Here is a 20,868-nt window from a genome sequence, read left to right as displayed (position 1 = left end):
CCCAAAGTCCGTAGACTTAAATGTGCACTAGTGTGTAAATCTCATAGACTAATATTTGTGTTGACTTGTTTTTCTTTTCAAAATGGTGTTCAAAAACTGTAGACTAAAAGAAGAAGAGGTGTGCAAAGACTATTGACATAAATAAGAACTAGTGAGCAAAGCCTGTAGACTTGAATAAAAACTAGTGTGCAAGGTTGAAGAGTAAAAATGAGAAGTAGTGGTATCTCATTAGTTAGGAATAGCTACTAAAAAAGCAAAATAGTTCATATCAAAATAGAGTGTATAGAGAAAAAGGATGAATTAGTGAAAGTAGATGATTAATATATGCAGATCTTTGTCAGGTGAGATGTATCAGGTTAAAAAATGTGAGGAAAAAAGGTACAAAATGTGATTTAGTAAATAAGAAAACCTACATATATCATATTCACTCACTCACTGGAGACTGCAATTCACATTTCAGACAGACCCTTCACATTTCCACTCACTTCAGTAGCAAGGAGAGGACAAACTTTACTGCGCCTATTAGCTCATTACTACCACAGTTACTCTGGGAGACATGATTAACCTCGCCTACCCCCACCTGCTAACATTATAGCTACCACCACCACCAGTGCACTGGCATCCTGCTCTCGCTTGATCACTCCATGATCATCCTTTATTACTACAATAATGTTGACATCAGACACAAAACCTCGCATCTCGTTTTTTTCTTGCTTTGACTAATCTAGTAATTCACGCTTGACATGTGAATAAATAAATAGCATTATATATACTTCACACATGTTTGTAAAATATGCCTCTGCTCAAGCCTGCTCTACTACACATAGACTGGCTGGGTGAGCTGTTGATAAGAGCATCCCCTCCTCAATTGCCTAGTCTGTTATGTCAAATTGGAGAGGGAGAGAGAGAGAGAGAGGAAATAACTTTATTACATGATAATAAAGTTATTTCTCACCTAAGCCTACCAAACACGACTTTCCCCTCTGGCTATCAGCCCACCACTATGAGTCAGCTACCAACATCACCGAGAGGAGGTAGCACCCTACCACCGCTGCACAGGCTACCTGCCCGCCAATGCTCCTACCACCACTCCCTTCCCACAAGGGAAATAGTCTTTAAACTGATTATCATTAATTCTTTATAACATCTTATATCTTAACTAATTTTTATGTAAATAATTATTGATAAGCAGTGAGTAGAGATATTCATCAGCCAACTATTTTCATCTCTGTGATTAAAAATTGTCTGTCCCTTTTTGTTTTCACCTGCTCATCGGTCTTTGTCTCCCCCTTTAGGGGATAATAACACATATTAGATACAAATCATTTAGAGACAGACTAAGAGGTTGAGAAAGAGTAATGCAAGCTTTCATTTGTAAGATCCCTTAATCCAATCAAGGACTCTCATGAGCACATCAGTCTACCAATACCCCATGCAATAGATAATGTCCGTCTTTATCCATATGCATTTTATCTGCACACTTCTAGATAGCCAACGCGCTTTGACCGTACTAGTAATTAAGAGCTTAACATAGCGTAAATTACATTAAAGAGTTATAAAGATGTGTCTCGTTCCTCCTGCTGAGAGGATAATGGGATGAATTAATTATTTGCTGAGCGCTAGTGGTCTACTCCAGCCATAGCTTGCACCCCACTTATATAGGTATGTATTTCATTATAATTCACTTCAATCTCTCCCAGTCCAAGTTCCACAGGAAGCTTTCAAATTATTTATTACAAAGTATTTATTGTTATAAATTATTTACTGCAAATATTTATTTAGTCATTTAATAAAGTTCATTTTCAAAAACTACAACAATGCATTTCTGCTTATCAACTTATTATTTATTACTAACACTGTTCTTAAACAAACTATGTATAATGCAGCAACTAATTTACTAAAACAATCTTTGTTTCATGATTCTTAACTAAAATGACTATTCAAAAATGGTGAAAGGAATCTTACATCACTTTTTCTTAATTAACATTATACTTAGTGGGGTAAGAAAAATAGTCATAGGTGATTTCTTCATAACTAAACCTATTCTATGGATCATTTTTACACTCCAACATTACACGTAATGTTACCAAGATCATTCATCGACTCACCAAGGTTACTCCTGTTGTCATCAAAGATCATCTCAGACATCAATATTACACTCAAAACCATCAAGAAATACTCTTCAAGTTATCAAGAATACACTCAGGGACATCAAAGTTAACCTCAGTGACATCAAGACCACACTCAGTGACATCAAGAGTACTCTTCATCAACTCAAGAATATTTTCAAGAGTGATCAACGTTGATCTCAGATCCATCAAGGTTATTTTCTAACTTACCAGCAAGTATCAAAGAAAAAATCTAAGACTTCAAAGGATGTTCGTCAAACATTTTTACATAACAAGCATAGTATCAGGTACATCTTTTCGTACTTATGGATACGATCCAGAACGCTAACCCATTATTTCAATCAACTTAAGTCAATCTTTTCAGATCACATCTTAATTACAAATGGAACTTCAATAGTCAAGGATATCGTTCCTGCATCATATGTTAACAATAGTTTGTGTTAAACTTACTATGTCATGTCATTATGTAGTCACAATCAGCTTAAGCTATTATTTCAAACTAACATGTACCACGTTTCTTAACATTTACATTATTTCTTATTTATGTAACTTCCATTAAGGAGTAGTTTTTCTGTCATATTTATTATTATTAAGAAAAAACTTTTACCAAAGTCATAGCTTGTAACGTAGCTTGTTATTCAATAACTTTTTCATAACTATATATCTCTGACCAAACTTTCTGTCAACTTAATATAAAGGTGCTAAGACTAGCATGTTATCTGCACTTATTATGTTCACATCTCTGATAATAATATTTCTCTCACACATACAAACAAAAACTATTATTTAACTAGTTTAACATATCATAATTTATGTAATTTATGTTATTATTTTTTCTGTTAAAAATGTATTCTCTTATCTGATTTATCTTAAACTATTCTCTGAACAACAATGCATTATCCTTCCTACTGTAATTTACGTAACTTACCAAAACATAACTTACATAGCATATCGTATTTAAAGCTCCATTTTATTCTCCCAAATTCATCAACTCTTCAATTATTTACCCAGAAAACTCCCTTTCCCACTTACAATTACATTCCTAAACTTTAGTAACACATTTACAAATATATACAGACTCACATAAATACCCATGACACATACACTCTAACATAATTTGCATTAATAATTGCACAAATGTATGTCACAATCTTATCTACACATACAATTACATTAGCAAACTAGTATAAACTTATACTAATTCTTACAACTCTCACGAAACACGCTTACACTCTTATATCAACTTCCAAAACCCATGCAGTTAACTTTATAAACACAAATTCTTACAACTCTCACGAAACATGCATTCACTCCTACAACAACAACTTGAAAATATAAATGCCGTTCCATGTATGAAAACAAATTTGCATATACAAACCTACTCAAGCACTTTCACCAACTCGCAGCTTCAAACACCAACTTGTTCATCAACCTGCTTATATATGAAATATGTCGTAATACACACACGGATAATTTCATTCACAAACTTTTTATACAACTTATAAAAATACTTACTTCATAATTTACTTTCACATACCCACTTTTATTCTTTTACAATCTATCTTGTGTATACTAACTCTCAATCTTACACAAATTATATAAACTTAGCTAAACATGCAAATACATGCATGTAAGTACTCTTAGACTAACTACCAAAACTTTTTCAATCTAAATTGTGCATACAAATTGGTAAATAATCTTTTCCACTATGAATCTGACTTGATCATTCATTTATGTTTTCCACACCTTTTGTAAAGGAAGATTAAGGTTGGATTACTCACTGTATTCACGAGTTTAATTTTTTTTTGTATGTCAGTTTTAGTGTGTTTCATTCTCACTTTGATAATTCAAAGTGATGATCTTTTCATTTTCACTTACCTATGGGGGTTTGCCTATCCTTGTATTATTTTTTTTTAATATTCTCCCCCCCCCCCCATTGCCCACACTATTCTTGTAACCATGCTTTGTTTATCTTTGTTATAAATTCACTATAAGTCCATTATTTCATATATACCAAGACAAACACACTCATGCAGAAGTATTGTTTTGAACGCATTAATCATCTTTAGATATACTCCATACTCTCTCACCTTGTTGCATAGTACACCATATAACTAGTCAATCTTTGCATTTCCTTATTTACTTAAGCGGAGTGTAGATTTGAAATTTGGGTAAATATTTCTTGTCTAACAAATAATATTAATATAGCAGTATTAGACAAACCCCTACTTATCCTATGGCTACTTATTGCTGATTTTTTTGGGCGAGCAGTAAAATAAAATCAGCAATAATAAAAATAAAATAATAAAAAACCAGCGTTGAATGTAATGAAACGCCATTTTCTGGGTGAGTCCCGGAGGCTCCCCGGAGCTATTCCAGGCTGATATGCTAATGTCAGACTTTGGCATCAGTCATGTGTATGGAGTTCTTAGGCCTACCGGGGACCTCGGCCAGAACCGGGCCCCCTCAGAGAGGCAAGGGGAGCAATGGCCTATAGAAGCCCCCGTGTAGTTGGAAGCATTCTATGTCTGCCATCGACCGGAACAGGCACCCAGAAAGGTAAGCGCCCCAAAACAAACCCCTATTCTGGTTAAAATTGCTACCTAAAACCGAACTAGTGGATAGAACTCCCCAACCGAAAACAAGCAAACTAGTGTGACGTCACACACTGCCGCGCCGCTGTCTGCGCAGCTCCCCCCTCCCCGGGAGGGGGAAGGGGGAGCCCCAGACCCCCCGCGCCGGCTACCCACACCTCAGTTCTTGAGGCTGGATGTCAAAAACGCGAAAAACCGCCGACCGGAGGGAGGGAGGGATGCCGGGGAGCCTCCGGGACTCACCCAGAAAATGGCGTTTCATTACATTCAACGCTGGTTTTCTGGGGGGAGCCCCGTCGGCTCCCCGGAGCTAACTACCCACAGACAGAAAAAGAGGGACTTACCCGGGAGGCGGTCGTCGCTCACCCCTCAACTCGAAGCCGAGACAACTGGCTGCAACCGCCGACCCAAAGCAACACAGGCCCGACGAGGCCTAGGGACATTCACAAGGTAACGAGCAGCCAGGACCCTGTTCGACCGCCAAAATCCCCGCGCCCGAATATCAGACCAAGACATATTCCCAAAGACGGCAGCAAGAGCCGCGAACTTACGAACGTCATGGGCACGGGGATAGACCGCAGGCTGGCTGGATCTAATAACCCTGCGGACGACCTGAGAGACCCGAACCCGCGAACAGGGAAGAAGGGAAACCGGATCAACCCACAGCGCGTCCCCGGACACAGAAGCTGTGGCGCGCAAATAACGGCGAAACGCCGCAACCGGACACAAAACATGATGCACCCCCGGCCTGACCAACCAAGCATCAACCACCCATGGACCCCTCCAGAACGCAGCAGTCTCATTCTTCGCCAGAAAAGAAGGAGGCGGCTGCAAACGAACAAAACTATCACCACGACCAAAAGAGCAGAAACCCCTGCGCCGGAGGAGAGCATGAAGCTCCCCTACCCGACCCCCAGAGGCCAAAGCCAACAAGAAAAGTGCCTTGGAAAAACAATCCTGGACCGAAGGGGCCACAACGAAACGAGGAGATGAAAGGAAAGCGAGCACTCTGTCCAAAGACCAGGACGGCTCAGGCGACGCATGAGCAGGCCGGAGGTGAAACAATGCACGAGACAGCTTGCGAAACGGCGCAGACGTAACATCGATACCGAAAGCAAGCTGAAGCGGCTCCGCCAGCGCCGCACGATACGAAGCGACAGTGTTAGGCATAAGATGACGGTCCTGAAACAACCACGAGAGGAAGGACAAGACCACCCGAACAGACAAGGAGCTAACACGACGAAGACGCAAAAAGAAACGGAAGGACCGCCAGGAAACTTCATACTGCCGCCGAGAAGAAGCCCTCAGGTGGGACACCAACAAGGAGGCCACCTGATCACCATAGAGATGATGATAGACTCGAGTCAAAAAAACCATACGCGAAGACTCGAGGAGAAGATCGAACCAACTACATGACGTACCGGCCCGATCTGCTGAAAGAGGCGGAGCCGCGGGAAAACCCTCGGGTTCGGACACCGAGCAACCAGCGCCTGAAACCAAGGCTGGGCCGGCCACCAAGGGGCCAGAAGGACAACTCTCCCCCGGTAAGTCTCTAAGCGAGTCAGGACCTGGAGCAACAGCCGAACCGGGGGAAAGAGGTACAGGAACCCCCACCTCGACCAGTCTAGCCGAAAGGCATCGACCCCGACGGCCTCGCAATCGGGGAAGGGCGCCGCATAAACGGGAAGACGCCGCGACCACGCCGACGCGAAGAGGTCCACTTCGGGGCGCCCGAACGTCTGGCAAAGCCAACGGAAGTACTCGTCGTCGACCGTCCACTCCGTGGAGAGGGGAACGAAGTGAGACAGGGCGTCGGCCAAGACGTTGGACACGCCCCGTACGTGAACCGCCAGGAGAGCCAAACCCCGAGAACTCAGCAGACGAGTCACCCGAAGCGACCAACCCCAAAGAGACAAGGACCGCATCGAACCCCCGCGGTTCAGGCAATGAACCACCGGAGAGCAGTCCGAATGGAGCCGAATCGTGGATCCGCGGGCCACCCGAATCCTCCCCAGAGCAAACCACACTGCCGCGAACTCCCGCACCGTACTGTGAGCTCGACGGAAGGACGGATCCCAACGCCCCTGGCCGGCCTGGTGAGCACTGGTCACAAAACCCCAGCCGAGAGACGACGCATCCGTGTACACATGGAGCGAGGGCTCGGGTAGGCGCCAAGGCACTGAACCCCGAAAAACCCGAAGAGGAAGCCGGTGACGCAGCAACCGACGCAAGTCCCCCGGGGGTCGAACTCTGCGATCGCGAGAGAGGCGGAAGGGGGAACCCCGAAGGAACCAGAACAGCCGTCGAAGCCAAACCCGACCCGGCGGGTAGACCACCATCGCGAAGTTCAGGCTCCCGCACAGCCCCTCGAGCAACCGCCGGGTGACCCGAGAGCCCTCCAGAAACAGACGAAGGCGGGACCGCAGCCGCAGGAGAGACTCCGGAGGGAGAGACAAGGAGGCGGTTCGAGAGTCCCACACGAGACCCAGCCAAGTCCGAACCTGAGAGGGAACCAGATGGGACTTCCTCCAGTTCACCAAGAACCCGAACCCGGCGAGCTGGGAAAGAACCAAATCCCTGGCTAGCAAGCAAGCTGACTGGCTGGGAGCCCAAACCAGCCAGTCGTCGAGGTAGGCCAACACCCGAACACCTAGGAGACGCAAACGAGCCACCACAACCCGTGTAAGGCGTGTGAACACGCGAGGTGCCAGGTTCAACCCGAACGGGAGACAACGAAAGCGGTAACTCAGACGCCCCACTACAAAACCGAGCCAGTCCCTGAACCGCGAATGAATCGGGACATGCCAATAAGCGTCCCGGAGGTCCAGGGACACCATCCAAGCTCCCGGCTCTAAGAGGAGCCGAACCTGAGACAGCGTATTCATCCGAAAGGAGGGGCAATGGACCCAGGGGTTCAGACGGGACAAGTCCAGAATGAACCGCAGGTCCGCGCAGTCCCGTTTCGGAACCGGAAACAGACGGGAAACCCATCTGAGGGACGACGTCGTTTCGACGACGCCCAAGCATACCCACTCCAAGACGACTCGACAGAGCGCAGGGGAAGAAGCCTGCCCTGCCAGCCCCGACCCCCCAAGGGGGGGAGGGGCCACCCAACGCCACCGCAGGCCGCGAGACACGACCCGAAAGGCCCACGAATCGTGGGACCAGGCGCGGGCGAACAGCGCAAGCCGCCCCCCCATCGCCCCGTCAAGGGGGCAAACCGCGAAAGGGCCGGCGACCCTTACGAGACCCAGAACCCCGCACAGCGCGAACACCGCGCCGACCAGACGAGGGAGGGTCCGCAGGAGGAGCCAACCCCAAACCTGACACCAGAGGCCTACCACGACGAGAGGAACCCCGAGCCCTGGCACGACCTTTCCGGGAAGACCCACCCCGGGACCCCCGGAAAACCAACAAGTCCGACATCGGACGACAAGCCGCTGACGCAGCCTGAATAAACTGCGCCACGGCCGACTCCCCAAACAGGAGAGGACAAAAAGGTGAAGAACGCCTAAGAGCCAGAGCCCAAGCAGATTCCACGGAGGAACCCAGCACCGCCTGCCGACACGCGAGACGGGAAGCATAGAACAGGGAAACCGCATCCCGCAAAATCGGCGTGAACAGCTTCAACAAGGCAGCCGACGAACGCGCAGCCGAGGACAAGGTGCCGGACCCCGGGACGGACCCAAGCGTCTCCACATCCTCCACGAGCCAATCCGAAGACAGCTCCAGGAGGGAAAAGAACCGCAAGGCCGAACACAAAAGGCCCCGGGCGCGCAAGTCCTCCGCCACGAGCGCCGCCGAAAGGGAGGGAACCTGCACATGGAGCTGAATAACGCCCACATCGCGGGGAAGGGCAGGGGCAAACAAGCACTCATTCAGGTACTCAAGTTCACCCCCCAGGAAAACCTGAAGCACCGTGGAAGCTTCCCGCCACTCCAGCGTGCGGGAACGACAGAAGGAATGCCAGGAATCTAGACCAAACAAGGGGCAGTCTGCTAGCCAGGACGACTCCGGAACCTCGTAATGGAGCCAGAAAGGGAACGAAGTCCCAAACCTGAACGTGGACGGATCCATTTCCGAGGAATAATCCGGGTCACGCAGGAGGTAAGCTGCAAAGGCCGCTCGCACCACACCAGGTTGGATGCGATAAGCCGAAAACCTCCGGAAGGACGGAACCGACGTACCCGGGGGAACACGGAACCGAACCCGGGGAGGGGCCGACACCAAATCCAACTCGTACGCAGAGGGGGGAAAAGAAAACCCCACTCCTTGTAACAATAAGCCCCGCTCAGTGGGAAGAAAAACCCAGGCGGGGTCCAGCGGGGCCCAAGGCCCCCAAGTCAGCCCCTCCCCAGCCTCGAGGTCCGTCACCACAGGACCCGAGGCCGAGTCCTCTCCCCAAGCCCCGACCCCACAGGACAAGGACGGAGCAGCCGGAAAAGCTGGAGGAAGGGGGGCCCACTGGTCAGACCCTGAAGCTTCGGCCGGGAGACAAGACTCGAATGCCTCTGCCGCCCCCCCCCCCCCCGGAAGGGGCAACCCCCGAAGCTGCCCGAGTCTCGAGATCAAGTAACCCCTGCTCCGACCCCGAAACCCTCAGACGCTTCGGGGCCGGAAGCAGGGGCGGGGGACCAGAACGAACAGAAGGGGAAGGACGAGGAGGTGCGGACTGAACCAGGATCGAAGCGACCCCCACCCCCAAGTCTGGGTCTCGAAAAGCAAAGCGGGGCAGCCCCGGGGCATCCGGGGAAGCAACCAACCGAGCGCATTGCAACAGACGAAACCTAGACTGCAACGCACGTGCCGCCTGTACCCGAATAGAATCATCAGAGGATTGGGTAAATTGAGTCACAAGCAAGCAGCAACACTCACAGGACTCAGGGTCGAAAGTATCACCGACCCAACAGGCAGCGTGGCAGAGGCAAAAACAATGAGGGTCACCCTGAGACAAGGGGACCGAGCAACCCTCAAACTCGCACACAGCGAGTGGGGACTCCGGGGTCACATCCATCGGACCCACGCGCCCCCTAGGGGATTCCCAGGGTCCTGAGCGTTTACTTTAAGAGGACTCGCGCTCAGGTAGTCCCAGGCAGGGTGCTGCAAACCGGCGCCCAAAACTACCAAGCAAACTTCTAAAGCTGAACCCCAGGGACGTGTACACTCACGGGGACCTAGCAGGGGGCGCCACCGAGGAGAACAGTGGAAGGGCAAAAACAAACTGAATAAAATGACAGAACCCCCCACCAGGCAAAAACAAAAAGAAAAACAAAACCCCGCAAGAGGACAGCGAACCCCAAGGAACAGAGCCGGCCGCGATGTCGGGAAATACAAGCTGAGCAGCACCCTGCGCCCCTACCAGTGCAAACTGCCTCTTACCTGCCGGTAACAAGGGAGAACAGAACACCCAAGAGCCCAACAGGCGGCCGAAAAACCGAAAGGTAAAACGGACCAGCAGAGGCAGACCCCGAGGAGCCTGTGGAAGGTGGCCCCAAGCCCCAAGGGCAGTACTTACAGGGCACCTAGGGAAGGCAGCCCTAGGCGCATGCAGCCCGAGTACTGAAGATAACTCCTGGCTCTCGCACCCACAAAACTAACACCACACGCAAAGCACAGTGCAGTAGCGACACCGGAGCCAGAGCACACGACCATCGCCTATAGCATCAGCCTCAAGAACTGAGGTGTGGGTAGCCGGCGCGGGGGGTCTGGGGCTCCCCCTTCCCCCTCCCGGGGAGGGGGGAGCTGCTCAGACAGCGGCGCGGCAGTGTGTGACGTCACACTAGTTTGCTTGTTTTCGGTTGGGGAGTTCTATCCACTAGTTCGGTTTTAGGTAGCAATTTTAACCAGAATAGGGGTTTGTTTTGGGGCGCTTACCTTTCTGGGTGCCTGTTCCGGTCGATGGCAGACATAGAATGCTTCCAACTACACGGGGGCTTCTATAGGCCATTGCTCCCCTTGCCTCTCTGAGGGGGCCCGGTTCTGGCCGTGGTCCCCGGTAGGCCTAAGAACTCCATACACATGACTGATGCCAAAGTCTGACATTAGCATATCAGCCTGGGATAGCTCCGGGGAGCCGACGGGGCTCCCCCCAGAAAAATGCAGATTTCCAACCCCAATTTAATCTACAGCTTTTGCATGCCCACCTCCAAATTACAAGCACTGTTGTAGTCCTCATTTCCCCTACTCTAACTCTTGCTGACACTCTGCTCACTCACACTAGTTTGGAGGACAAGGACCACAGGTGATCATCCATGCTGACACTCTGCTCACTCATCTACTTTACTCGCCCACACTCTACTCGCTCACACTCATGCTCACATTCTGCACACACTCATACTGGCACTCTGCTCACTCATGCTGACCCTCGACATTATGCTCACTCACACTCATGCTGACACTCTGTTCACTCACACTCTTGCTGACACTCAACTCATCCATCATTAACACTCATGCTGACACTCAACTCATCCATCACTACCACTCATGCTGACACTTAACTCAACCATCACAAACACTCATGCTGACACTTAACTCATCCATCACCAACACTCATGCTGATACTTAACTTTGGTCACTATAACACTCATGCTCACACTTAATAGGAAATGACATTGCAGATGAAGCTGCAAAACTTGCAACTAAGATATGAAATGTAGACATATATATACCACAGAGTCTATCACAGATTAAGAAAGTAATTAGAAACAGAGCAGTGCAGAAGATGTACAGTGACCACAACACAGCAGATGCAACATCAGGATCTACGGGTTGGCACAAGAATTGAACCAACTACGAACCACTTAGTTTGATTAAAGGGAGCAGTAGAACAACAGAAGTACACTTACATTGCATCAGGTTCGAGTACCCATGTGCATTGGAAATAGACTTACAGGTTTCGGAAGATGAGAGGAAATGTCAGCACTGTGGAGAAATGCCCGGCAGACCACTGAGACATTATCTAACACAATGTACAGTTACAAGCTCATTAAGATTTCAACTTAGATTAAAAAAATCAAAGAAAAAAAAGCAGAAGTTGTTAAACACATGAGACAAAATCATACTGAAGCGACCATACAAGTCATAAATACTCATACTCTGCCAAATTAAAACAGAAATAAGCAACACTCAGTGGGCCAGCCAGAGGCTTAAGGTCCGCACAGGAATATCTCCTGCCAATAAAAACTCATTCATCACTAAAACTAATGCCGACACTTTACTTCAGTCACAAATACTAGCGCTGACTCTTAACTATCCCATCACTAACACTCATGCTGACACTTAACTCTGGTCATTAACACTCATGCTGACACTTAACTCTGGTCATTAACACTCATATTGACACTCAACTCATCCATCACTAACACTCATGCTGACACTCAACTCATTCATCACTAACACTCATGCTAACACTCAACTCATCTATCACTAACACTCATGCTGACACTCAACTCATTCATCACTAACACTCATGCTGACACTCAACTCATCCATCACTAACACTCATGCTGACACTTAACTCATCAATCAACAACACTCATACTGACACTCAACTCATCCATTACTAACACTCATGTTGACACTTAACTCATCCATCACTAACACTCATACTGACACTTATCTTTGGTGACTAACAATTCATGCTGATACTTAACTCTGGTCACTAAGACTCATGCTGACACTTAACTGTGACAGTGTGACACAACTCACAGTGTGAGAGGACAGTGTGATACAACACACAGGGTGAGAGGACATTGTGATACAACACACAGTGTGAGAGGACAGTGTGATACAACACACAGGGTGAGAGGACAGTGTGATACAACACACAGTGTGAGAGGACAATGTGATAAACACACATTGTGAGAGGACAGTGTGATACAACACACAGTGTGAGAGGACAATGTGATAAACACACAGTGTGAGAGGACAGTGTGAGAGGACAGTTTGACACAACACACAGTGTGAGAGGACAGTGTGATACAACACACAGGGTGAGAGGACAGTGTGATACAACACACAGTGTGAGAGGACAATGTGATAAACACACAGTGTGAGAGGACAGTGTGAGAGGACAGTTTGACACAACACACAGTGTGAGAGGACAATGTGACACAACACACAGTGTGAGAGGACAGTGTGATACAACACACAGTGTGAGAGGACAGTGTGACAACACACAGAGTGAGAGGACAGTGTGATACAGCACACAGTGTGAGAGGACAGTGTGACAACACACAGAGTGAGAGGACAATGTGACACAACACACAGTGTGAGAGGACAGTGTGATACAACACACAGTGTGAGAGGATAATGTGACACAACACACAGTGTGAGAGGACAGTGTGATACAACACACAGTGTGAGAGGATAGTGTGATACAACACACAGTGTGAGAGGACAGTGTGACAACACACAGAGTGAGAGGACAATGTGACACAACACACAGTGTGAGAGGACAGTGTGATACAACACACAGTGTGAGAGGATAATGTGACACAACACACAGTGTGAGAGGACAGTGTGACACAACACACTGTGTGAGAGGATAGTGTGATACAACACACAGTGTGAGAGGACAGTGTGATACAACACACAGTGTGAGAGGACAGTGTGATACAACACACAGTGTGAGAGGATAGTGTGATACAACACACAGTGTGAGAGGACAGTGTGATATAACACACAGTGTGAGAGGATAGTGTGATACAACACACAGTGTGAGAGGACAGTGTGATACAACACACAGTGTGAGAGGATAGTGTGATACAACACACAGTGTGAGAGGACAGTGTGATATAACACACAGTGTGAGAGGATAGTGTGATACAACACACAGTGTGAGAGGATAGTGTGATACAACACACAGTGTGATACAACACACAGTGTGAGAGGACAGTGTGATATAACACACAGTGTGAGAGGATAGTGTGATACAACACACAGTATGAAAAGACAGTCCCAGCAAACACAAAACGTCCCTGAAAACTTCACCAAAGTTTCAACATGGTTTTGGGGAGAAATAAGTTTCATGTGTGGTTCAACAGGCAAATGAGCAACTTTAACCCAAGAATTGTAAAAGTATTTTTCTATGTGATATGGCAAATGCTGCCTTTTCTTACACTAGTTTCACCTTTATTTATTAAAAAATATTTTGTTCATGATTAAATATTAAATTAATGTACATTATACATATAAATTGTGAATGCTGTGACTTAGTTGTATGATAGGTGTGCGAAACATTTAATTTTTATTATGATCTTGCTAAAAATTATTTTTATAACCCTGTTTGCTAAATGATGTATTTAGTAATACTGTATTTATGTTTTAATGATATTTTGGTACTTTATGCATAATACATCAACATAAATGGAAAATACTGCTTCATAGGTGTATGAAGGACACACACAACATTTAATCTACCATTTTTTCAAATAAAAAATTAGAGTGCATCAAAATACCTCTTTATCACATGCATCTGTATTATAGTAGATTTTACATTAAAAATCACTGAAGTACAAATAGGAGAGCACAACTAGGCAAGTACAACAACATGAGTGCAACTAGGAGAGTACATGTAGCTAGGTGAGTACACCTTGGTGAACACTGCTAGGTGAATCCAAGTAGGTGAGTACAACTGCATGTAAACAACTAGGGGAGTTCATGTAGGTGAGTATAACTTGGTGAATACTGCTAGATGAATACAAGTAGGTGAGTACAATTACACGAGAATAACTAGGAGAGTACAGGTAGGTGTGTATAACTACATGAGAACAACTAGGAGAGTATAACTTGGTGAGGACTGTTAGGTGAATACAAGTTGGTAAGCACTGCTAGGTGAATACAAGTAGGTGAGCACTGCTAGATGAATACAAGTAGGTGAGTACAACTACACAAGAACAACTAGGAGAGTGCATGTAGGTGAGTACAACTTGGTTAGCACTGTTAGGTGAATACAAGTAGGTGAGTACAACTGCTTGAGAACAACTCGGAGAGTACAACTTGGTTAGCACTATTAGGTGAATAGAAGTAGGTGAGCACTGCTTGATGAATACAAGTAGGTGAGTACAACTACATACGAACAACTAGGGGAGTGCATGAAGGGGAGTACAATTTGGTGAACATTGTTAGGTGAATACAGGGTAGTATGAGAGTACAAGTAGGTGAGTACAACTGGGTGAGCACTGTTAGGTGAATACTGCGTAATGTGAAAGTACAAGTAGGTGAGTACAACTGGGTGAGCACTGTTAGGTGAATACTGCATAATGTGAAAGTACAAGTAGGTGAGTACAACTACATGAGAGCAATTAGAGTAGTGCATGTAGGTGAGTACAACTCACCAACATTTCAGAAGTCAAGGAAAAGAAGGGGATAGAGTGGAGGTGGGATGGGAAGGGAGTGTAAGGGGACCTGAGTGAGGCCTGGTGCATATACAATGTAAGCCTACAGAGTTGCCATGATGTGTTAGGGCGCTGGATTATACAGGCATGTCTTGGTAGTTGAATATGGTGTGTTCATCTCCATAAAATACATCAAGAAAGATAAAGAATCAGATAATAATGTTTTAAATAACTTTATCTCTGATTTTACTTTTGAATTAAATTATTATTATAAAGTGATCAATGGTTGATCGGGCAGAGACGGTTGACAAGACGGTCCCAACAGGCGACGTCCAGTACCCAGCTGGCCCGTGGTGGGCCAGCATTTATACTAGCGCATAGTGACAAACCCTCCCCCTGCTCCTCCCTTTCCTTCTCTTTCCCCTCCCCTCTTCTCCTTCCTCCTCATCCCCCTTCTCTTACCCCTCCCCTCTTCCCCTCCCCTTCCCATCCCCCCCTTCTTTTACCCCTTCCTACTTCTCTTCCCCCTTCTCTTACCCCCTCCTCTCTCCCCCCTTCTTAAAATTTTTTAAAAATTTTGCCCCGAGGGGCGAGTTTATTGGGCAGCGCCACTCATCTTGTGAGTGGACACACTGCCATAGCAGCATGTACAACACTCCCCAATAGGAAGAAAACCCGCTGGGTTGTTCTTCCTGTCACTTGTACCCAGACACAGCTGGGACTTGCTTAACTGTCTCAATTGAACAGCTCCTCAAACAAGAAGATTACCATCTATCAACCCTTAAAAGCTTACGTTATCTTACGGGTGCAAAATGGGGAAATCTTTTAAGAACAGTATCAATATTTGACAAATAGTGTTTTCCTAACTCAAACAATGTAGGGTTTATTATTCTACACATACTTCTGATGTCTCTCAGGTGTTCACATTCACGTAGATAGTGGTCAAGGCGGTGTCCATCACTCTCACCACAGATTCTGCAACTTCGCTGATCAACTGTTGTTTCCATTCCATATCTCCATGGATATTTGTATCCAAGACGGATTCTCGCTATTACTGATTCTCTCCCTCGTCCTCCTCCTCTTCGGCCATAATGATTGGGATTGCCAGCTGCAACCATGTTGTACCATCGTATAGATTCACTGGTTTGTGCTTCTATCCTCCTTTCCTCAGTTACCTTGTCACGGTGATGTTGCCTGACAATACCTCTAATTTGTAGTAGAGTCTTGGGTATGAAGTATTCAATATGGTCTCCTTCAGCAGCCAGCACATCTGCTCGTTCATTCCCACATATTCCAACATGGGAGGGGATCCACAGAAACTTGATGACTCTTCCCTGATTGGTAAGTACTCTCACAGCTCTCTTAATTTCAGCGACTATTGCAAGATTTTCTGCCCGATTTTTACTTAGGCTTTGCAGTGCTGCTTTTGAATCGGTGCAAATCACTGCACCATTAGTGTTCCGTTCAAGAAACTTTAACGCCATAACAATGGCAGTTAGCTCTGCTTGCGTTGAAGAGGCATAGTTCTCAATACGTGCTTTTTCTTCATTTCTGCATTGGAAAGTATTATCCTTGATTACCGTGTATGCTGTACTAGCCCTTCCATTGACAGGATTAGATGACCCGTCAGTGTAGATTTGATCTAGTTCATCTCCGGCTTCTTTATAAGTTTTCTCGAGATACTTGTGCCTCATTTCTTGTGGTATTATGTTGGATTTTTTCGTTGCCATTTCATTGATGATGATCTTGCATGAGTCATCCTCCCAGGGAGGTAACCTCTCTACAGGCAGGAGCTCACGGGCTTGCTCAAGCAGGTGAAGCTCTTCGAGGTAGCAGACTGATCTGTGATGCCATTTTTTGCTTCTCCTGTTTCCCCCTGAAAGTAGCACAGAGCTCAGTTTTTTTCTTAGCAATATCATTGTAATGGGGATCTCTGGCTATCCTATCTTTGCATTCAGCTCCTGAATTCTGCTTTTACCACTGGGAAGGGACAACTCCTCTCGTAGATTACACGTTTTGGCAGTTCTTGGAACTCCAAGAATGATTGTCATGGCCTCATTTTGAATGCTTTCAAGCCTATTCACATCGCTTTGGGAGTAGGTGCACAGAACTGGTGCGGCATATTCTATGATGGAGCGCACATAGGCTGTGTACATCATTTTAAGCACGGCAATAGAGGCTCCATGTCCATTCCAGATCATAGCTTTCAGTGCCCTGAGTCGACTTTTGCATGTTCCTATGAGTTGATTGAGCTCCTCTTTCTTTCCCTTGTTAGAGCCGAGAGTGACGCCAATGTACCGATAGTGGTCAACCCATTCAAGTGTTACACCATTAATTTGCAGTTCTTCATTTGCTCTCCGCTTGTGATGGGAGTATGCCTTCGTGTTGTAAGTGGAGAGAGTGAAACCGAGCTCAATACATTTCCTTCCAAGGAGTTCAATGAACTGTTCAAATTTTCCCAAGGTGGGAGCTTTTATTAGGACATCATCTGCATATCCCACTTGTTGTGTTCCTTCCGGAAAATCTATATTTGCAATGGTGTTCATAAGTACATTGAATAGTATAGGGCTTAAGACTCCACCTTGGGGGGTCCCGAGTTCCATATTCATTGTTATGGACACTGCTCCATTGAAGCAAACCTTGGCTTTTCTTCCTGTGAGGTAGTCTTCAACCCATTTCATGAGTCTCCCCTTGACACCCATGCATGCAAGCTCGTCCAGGATCGCAATCCCCTGTGCTTTGTCGAAGGCTCCTTTGATGTCAACAAATACAGAGTAATAACCGTGTCATTAGCCAAGTAATTAACTATACAATTTGCTATGCTCCGTACTTTAACAAATCCATTGACCCCGTCCCCTAACCTGCCTATTTTGTGCCACAGTCGGTTTAGGATGATCCTTTCAAGCATCTTGCAAGTGCATGACACGATACTGATAGGTCTGTAATTACCCGGGTCATTAGGCTTTGGTATGGGAACAATTATTGCGTGTTTCCATTGTGTGGGCAACACTCAACTTAGGAATGACTTGTTAAACAGGTGGAGTAGTGGATTCCCAGACACTTCACAGAGTGCATTGAGTATGTCGTAGGTGACGCCATCTTCACCAGATGCTGTACTTTTACCCTTTTACAATATCTTTCAGGATACAACACACGTTTCGTGTAAAACGTTTTGGAAGCCTATTCACATCCACACAAAATTATGCATATAATACTTGAAAACAAATGTTGCCACTACTTTCCAACACTTCCCAGATACATTGTGGCAACCTTAAAGTGTTTCCTGGGGTGTGGCACTACACACAGTGTGAGAGGACAGTGTGACACAACACAGTGTGAGAGGACAGTGTGACACAACACACAGTGTGAGAGGACAGTGTGACACAACACACAGTGTGAGAGGACAGTGTGACACAACACACAGTGTGAGAGGACAGTGTGACACAACACACAGTGTGAGAGGACAGTGTGATACAACACACAGTGTGAGAGGACAGTGTGACACAACACACAGTGTGAGAGGACAATGTGATACAACACACAGTGTGAGAGGACAGTGTGATACAACACACAGTGCGAGAGGACAATGTGATACAACACACAGTGTGAGAGGACAATGTGACACAACACACAGTGTGAGAGGACAGTGTGATACAACACACAGTGTGAGAGGATAGTGTGATACAACACACAGTGTGAGAGGACAGTGTGACACAACACACAGTGTGAGAGGACAGTGTGACACAACACACAGTGTGAGAGGACAGTGTGATACAACACACAGTGTGAGAGGACAGTGTGACACAACACACAGTGTGAGAGGACAATGTGATACAACACACAGTGTGAGAGGACAGTGTGATACAACACACAGTGCGAGAGGACAATGTGATACAACACACAGTGTGAGAGGACAATGTGACACAACACACAGTGTGAGAGGACAGTGTGATACAACACACAGTGTGAGAGGATAGTGTGATACAACACACAGTGTGAGAGGACAGTGTGACACAACACACTGTGTGAGAGGATAGTGTGATACAACACACAGTGTGAGAGGACAATGTGATACAACACACAGTGTGAGAGGACAGTGTGATACAACACACAGTGTGAGAGGACAATGTGATACAACACACAGTGTGAGAGGACAATGTGACACAACACACAGTGTGAGAGGACAGTGTGATACAACACACAGTGTGAGAGGACAACGTGACAGTGTGACAATGTCACAGCATCGTTAGGGTAATATGGCCCTTTTCCATTCTTTTGAGTCGTTACAATTCGGAAAATTTCAAATGCTACAGGAACACACATTGTGTTACACTGTGCAATTTACCATAATATGACCCATGAGGCAGCATGAGAGAAGACTCACCGTGTGACCCATGAGGCAGCGTGAGGGAAGACTCACTGTGTGACCCATGAGGCAGCGTGAGGGAAGACTTACCGTTTTGGTTGTCTGGAGGAAGGGGCAGGAATCGAGGCTGAGGAACACACCAGTCAGCTTTCGGCAGATCTGAGTTGAAGCCCGCACCTGTATATACCACATCAAATATTCATATACATCTGTATATATATATATATTCTTATATATAAAAAGTTGTAAGTGTACCACCTCTGGTGCAATTATAGCGACCCATAGCCTCATGGAAGAAAATATAGAGTATTCATATAAGACCTTGTGAATTCTCACTGAACACTTTAATATTTAATTCTACCACTCCAATTCTTTCTATATATATATATATATATATATATATATATATATATATATATATATATATATATATATATATATATATATATATATATATATGTCGTACCTAGTAGCCAGAACGCACTTCTCAGCCTACTATGCAAGGCCCGATTTGCCTAATAAGCCAAGTTTTCCTGAATTAATATATTTTCTCTAATTTTTTTCTTATGAAATGATAAAGCTACCCATTTCATTATGTATGATGTCAATTTTTTTTTTATTGGAGTTAAAATTAACGTAGATATATGACCGAACCTAACCAACCCTACCTAACCTAACCTAACCTATCTTTATAGGTTAGGTTCGGTTAGGTAGCCAAAAAAGGTAGGTTAGGTTAGGTTAGGTAGGTTAGGTAGTCGAAAAAACATTAATTCATGAAAACTTGGCTTATTAAGCAAATCGGGCCTTGCATAGTAGGCTGAGAAGTGCGTTCTGGCTACTAGGTACGACATATATATGTATATATATATATATATATATATATATATATATATATATATATATGTCGTACCTAGTAGCCAGAACTCACTTCTCAGCCTACTATTCAAAACCCGACTTGCCTAATAAGCCAAGTTTTCCTGAAATAATATATTTACTATAATTTTTTTCTTATGAAATGATAAAGCAACCCTTTTCTCTATGTATGAGGTCAATTTTTTTTTATTGGAGTTAAAATTAACGTAGATATATGACCGAACCTAACCAACCCTACCTAACCTAACCTAACCTATATTTATAGGTAAGGTTAGGTTAGGTAGCCAAAAAAAGCTAGGTTAGGTTAGGTTAGGTAGGTTAGGTAGACGAAAAAACATTAATTCATGAAAACTTGGCTTATTAGGCAAATCGGGCCTTGAATAGTAGGCTGAGAAGTGCGTTCTGGCTATTAGGTACGACATATATATATATATATATATATATATATATATATATATATATATGTCGTACCTAGTAGCCAGAACTCACTTCTCAGCCTACTATGCAAGGCCCGATTTGCCTAATAAGCCAAGTTTTCATGAATTAATGTTTTTTAGACTACCTAACCT

At 45.4% G+C, this 20,868-nt stretch overlaps 1 protein-coding gene across 1 annotated transcript in view; it reads right to left on the bottom strand.

The window, feature by feature from the left end:
• The window catches only part of LOC123756248 (galactoside 2-alpha-L-fucosyltransferase SEC1-like), a 43,942-nt gene extending 24,342 nt beyond the window's left edge, over positions 1-19,600 (bottom strand). Inside the window, exon 1 of the mRNA XM_045739330.2 lies at positions 19,517-19,600. The gene's annotated coding sequence lies outside the window, so the exon portion shown is untranslated. The remainder of the gene's footprint in view (positions 1-19,516) is intronic.
• Positions 19,601-20,868: the final 1,268 nt, after the last annotated feature.

This window comes from Procambarus clarkii, chromosome 55, assembly GCF_040958095.1.
Source record: "Procambarus clarkii isolate CNS0578487 chromosome 55, FALCON_Pclarkii_2.0, whole genome shotgun sequence".
Classification (NCBI taxonomy): domain Eukaryota; kingdom Metazoa; phylum Arthropoda; class Malacostraca; order Decapoda; family Cambaridae; genus Procambarus; species Procambarus clarkii.
Note: the sequence above shows the minus strand (reverse complement) of the source record. Positions and strands in the feature narration are given on the sequence as shown.